The sequence below is a fragment of the Glycine soja genome, chromosome 20, assembly GCF_004193775.1.
Source record: "Glycine soja cultivar W05 chromosome 20, ASM419377v2, whole genome shotgun sequence".
In the NCBI taxonomy this organism is placed as follows: domain Eukaryota; kingdom Viridiplantae; phylum Streptophyta; class Magnoliopsida; order Fabales; family Fabaceae; genus Glycine; species Glycine soja.
Genome location: NC_041021.1, coordinates 3,561,491 through 3,566,448, shown reverse-complemented (window position 1 = coordinate 3,566,448; position 4,958 = coordinate 3,561,491). Strand labels below are relative to the sequence as shown.

The 4,958-nt window shown below is 36.2% G+C and overlaps 1 pseudogene; it reads right to left on the bottom strand.

Annotated features, from left to right (window-relative positions):
• Window positions 1-263: 263 nt before the first annotated feature.
• LOC114403589 lies at window positions 264-4,606 on the bottom strand (annotated as a pseudogene).
• Between the last annotated feature and the right edge of the window lie 352 nt (window positions 4,607-4,958).

Here is a 4,958-nt window from a genome sequence, read left to right as displayed (position 1 = left end):
GCTACTATAGATCCCATAAAGTAAAGGTCAGGATATTATGCTTAAGGTCAGAATCCATTCCCCTCACACAAAGAATGACACAAGAAAATCTATTAACTAACTTCACAGCTAATTAAGCACAACAACATCCCTTGATTTGACTATGGTTGGAACTTATTCAATTTATTATACTACAATTCATGAGTAATAATGCGTGGACATATTCAATTTATTCTACTACAATTCATTCTAGGAAGGGGTGCTGTCATTTAACTTATTTGGTTCTAAGTATTACACAATTCAACTATATCTTTGGTTCTAAATCTTTCTGTCCGAACAAGATGACCTACATCATCCCTGTATCACAACCAAGTTATATTAACATACACACAGGCTAGAAACCACTATCAGTATGATTTTTTTCATTTGTCAAACATGCCAAATGGAAGAAAAGGGTTATGCTTCAATAAGCTGAAAATCAATCTTTCCAAATCTAGTTGAACTGTGTAATACTGTAATTATATGAAACAGAAACAATTACCTAAATCCTATGATAATATATGGAACACCAACCAGAAATGACTGAATCTGCAAACAGAAAAAGAGGCTTGTCGAATTTATCATGCTAGTGAAAATGAGAACCTAAGAAAGTAAAAAGATTGATGACAAAAGATAGGAAATGTACCCAAAACTTCAACAGTTTCTCCCTCTCGAATCTTTCCTCGATGTGATAATTTAACTACATCATAAGAAATGACAGTTGTATATCGTCAAGCCAACATAAATGCGCTATTGGAAAAGAAAAATAAGAATTGAGACTAAAGTATAACACAAGACAACTGGAAATATGTCAACCTCACAACTTGCCTTTAACCCCACATAAAATCTCTTTGCCTCAATAGTCGAATCACAACAATCCATCTCAGCACCCATTAAGATGCAGTGAGCTCCTAATTTTGTCTTAATCACAGCACAAAATTCAACATTGGCATCAACATGATGTATCCCCTCTCCATCTGCTTTATTAGGATCTTCAGTTGCAAGGCTCTCAAAACAATATCCTACATGACATCTAATTTCCAAACACATTAATTTTAAGGTTTATCCAATAAAAAATTTTAAAAAATGGAAGCAAAAAGAGGGAACTGGAAAGTAATATTCTATTTTGCATAATAATTAAGTAGAAAGGAAAACATCATATTTTTACAAATTAAACATTGTTCTTTTTCACTTTTTTTCCTTTCACTTTCAAAATTAAATGTTTCTTTGAGTGTGTTTAGTTTTCTACATTGCCAATATCTTCCGATGTCAATTAATTTGAATTTTCCGGCTTGGTTCCAATATAAGGCATTATTTCCAACCATAATTAGGGAAAAAGATGGTGTGAAGTGGATGCAAACCATTGTAATCAGCTTGATACCACAGTCACACACTTCCTCTGAGCAAGATGCTTTTCCATTTTCCCTAACATGTACCCTTTTTTGCTTTATTGATAACATTTTCTCTCACACAGATGAACAAACCGAGATCATCTGCCTTGATTGTTGCTCCATTGATTATACTAAAGATTTACATATCCAAATATCATAAATAAAAAGGCATCTAATCTTACCTCCTACGATCTAAATCACTTTGAGGTTTTTTTGGTAATTTTTACACATCAAGATAGACAACACCATTCCTTTTATGCACTCCCATTTCCCAAGGTGCATGACGGATATAAGCTGTTGCCAGTATCTGCAAAGATAGGAATAATTAGTTAATACTCATATTCTCATCACTTGTACTTAAATTGAACAATAGCACACAACTCACAAGGTTATCACCACTTGACTTAGAAATTTCTAAAATGCCAAAATCAAACAATCCAAAATGAATAATTACCTTGTTAAGATTGTTACAGAATGTCTGCAAAAATGAAACAAGATTGATGTATGACCATCAATAATTAATTCAGCAACATATTAAAATATTTTGAAAACATAGATCATGATATACTTCATACCACAAAATGAATGTTTTGAAGCGGGATATTTTTGTCTCCAACGCAAGCACGAAGATCACCAAATCCCTCTGAGCCTAAGTCTGCTTTACAAATTAACAACAGAAGAAAAAAAATTACTAACATAAATAGCAGTGTACAATTGAACATTGTTTGTCATGCACAAATCATCCAAGTAGCATTTCAAAATCTAACTAAATTCATAAACTAAAAGATTAGGTTATAGACAAATCACATACCTTTTTTGGGAATGTATGTATCATAACCTTCATTCAAATCAGCTCCAACATCCTCAGTGATATGGCGGTTAAAAAGTCTTTAAATAAACGGGGGGAAAAGTGCTTAAATAAGCATAATATCACAATAGACCATTGCAAAGAGAAACAAACAAAAATCAAGTAATCATGGATCTCAAACAGCTTACCAAGCTATGATCGCTGAAGTATACTTCTCCGCCTTCTAGACGACTATAGCAGGCAACTTCACAAGACTATTAAAATAATCCACAAGGATACCAAAAGAACCACTCTTGGCTCCGAACCCATGCCGGTTCTGGATGTTCCCAATCCAAAACCCTCAAATTTGGGAAATGTATAAGAAAGTCGAGGCCTTGTTTTGGATGGCAGAGTGTTGGATCAAGTGGCCTTGGAATAATTAAGAAGCAGGGTTAAATTAATTATGATGTGTCTTGACTAATTAAAAATTTATCCTTCTTAATGTTACTAGATTCAATTAGGCTTTACTAATAAGTTATGAGAAAGTAAAGAACAGAAACAATAACTTAGACAAAAGTAAAATGGAAATAAAAAGTGCACAGCGGAAATTAAATAGTGTAGGGAAGAAGGAAACAAACACAAGATTTATACTGGTTTGGCCACAACCTGTGCCTACGTCCAGTCCCCAAGCAACCAATGGTTCTTGAGATTTCCAATAACCTTGTAAAATCCTTTACAAGCAAAGATCCACAAGGGATCTACCCTTCCTTGTTCTCTTTGAACAACCAAGTGGATGTACGCTCCACTTGAACTGATCCATAAGAGATGTATCATCTCTTGTTCTCAGTATTACTACCCAAGTAGATGTACGCTCTACTTGTACCACAAAGGATGTACGCTCCAATGTGTTCAGACAAAGAATTCTTAGGCGGTTAGTCCATTGAATCTTTGTAAGGGGAAACAAAAGATATCTCAGGCGGTTAGTCCTTTCAAATCTTTTGTTCAGAGGGAAGAGGAAGAATCAAAAGAATTCTCAGGCGGTTAGTCCTTTAAATCTTTTGGCAAGAGGAAGAAGGAAGAATCAAAAGAATTCTCAGGCAGTTAGTCCTTTGAATCTTTTAGCAAGAGGAAGAAGGAAGAAAAGATAGTACACTTTTGTTTTCTGCAGAATTTCCACTTGCAGTAAAACAAAGTTTTGAAACCAAAGTTTAGAAAGCTTTTTGGCAAGAGTTTTTGCAAAGAAAGACAATGGGCAATGGTAAAAAAAATATTTGAAAGAGATATGTGTTTTGGATGCTTGTAAAATGCGTGCCAAGGTTTTGCTTTTATAGACTCTTCATGTCTGGTCAAAAAACCATTGGAAGAGTTATGACTTTTGAGAAAATCATGTTAAGAGTTATAACTCTTAACTTTTTCTTCAAAACTATTCACTGGTAATTGATTACCACAATGGTGTAATTGCTTACACAATGTATTTTATGAAAAGTTGTGACTCTTCACAATTGGATTTGAATTCCAACGTTCAGATTCACTTGTAATCGATTACTAATATAGTGTAATCGATTACACTATTTGAAAATCATTTTGGAACGTTACAAATCATTTGAAAATATTTTGAAAACCAATCTGGTCACTGGTAATCGATTACTGCTAACTGGTAATAGATTACCAGAGAGTAATCACTCTAGTAACTTAGAAAATTTGAGAAAATTCTTTTGTAAAACAAAACTGTGCTATTTGGTTTTTGAAAAATTCTTTTAATACTTATCCTATATGAAGTCTTGACTTGTTGCTTCATGATTTCTTCTCTTGAATCTTGAATCTTGGATTGGATTCTTGATGCTTGATCTTGAAGTCTTGAATCAATCTTGAATCAATCATTTGAGCTTTTGGCATCATCAACATTGCTTGGTTCATCATCATGAAGCTTGCTTCTACACATAGGAGGTGGACCTCTCACCGGACCTTCGCCACTGGGCCATCCTCAGCAATGGCAAGCGCCACTTCATCACCCACGTCCTCGCCTTCTTCGTTGCCTCCGACGACATCGTCCTAGAAAACCTCAGCAGCCGCTTCATCAAAGAAATCCAACTCCCGGAGGCCCAAGCTTTCTACGGCTTCCAAATCGCCATCGAAAATATCCACTCCGAAATGTACAGCCTCCCCCTAGAAACCTACATCAAAGACTCCACAAAAAAAATTGTTTGTTTCGCGCCATAAACATCATCCCATGCATCACCAAAAAAGCCCAGTGGGCCCTCCGCTAGATCAATGCCTCAGAATCCTTCGCGGAGTGCCTCATGGCATTCGCTTGCATCAAAGGAATATTCTTCTCCAGAAGCTTCTGCGCGATATTTTGGCTCAAGAAGCACGGGTTAATGTTGGGGCTCACCTTCTCCAACGAACTCATCTCGCGAGATGAGGGGCTTCACTGCAACTTTGTGTGTCTCTTGTACTTGCTTCTCAGGAAGAAGCTTAGTGAGGGGCGTGTGAGGGAGATTGTGCGTGACGCAGTGGAGATTGAGAGGGAGTTTGCGTGCGGGGGTCCAGGGACGATGGGTTAGAGAACGCTATGGCGTTGTTAGGTTTCTTTCTTTCGGCACTTTTGAATGCCAAGGGACACCACAACCTTTATGAAAGAGGGTGGAAGACCACTGAGATAACGATGGTGTTTTAATAAAACCCGTCATAATTTTTATGACCAACACACATTCTAAGGTGGTTTTTAATAACCGTCTTTAGAATGTGTGTCGTACAAGGCT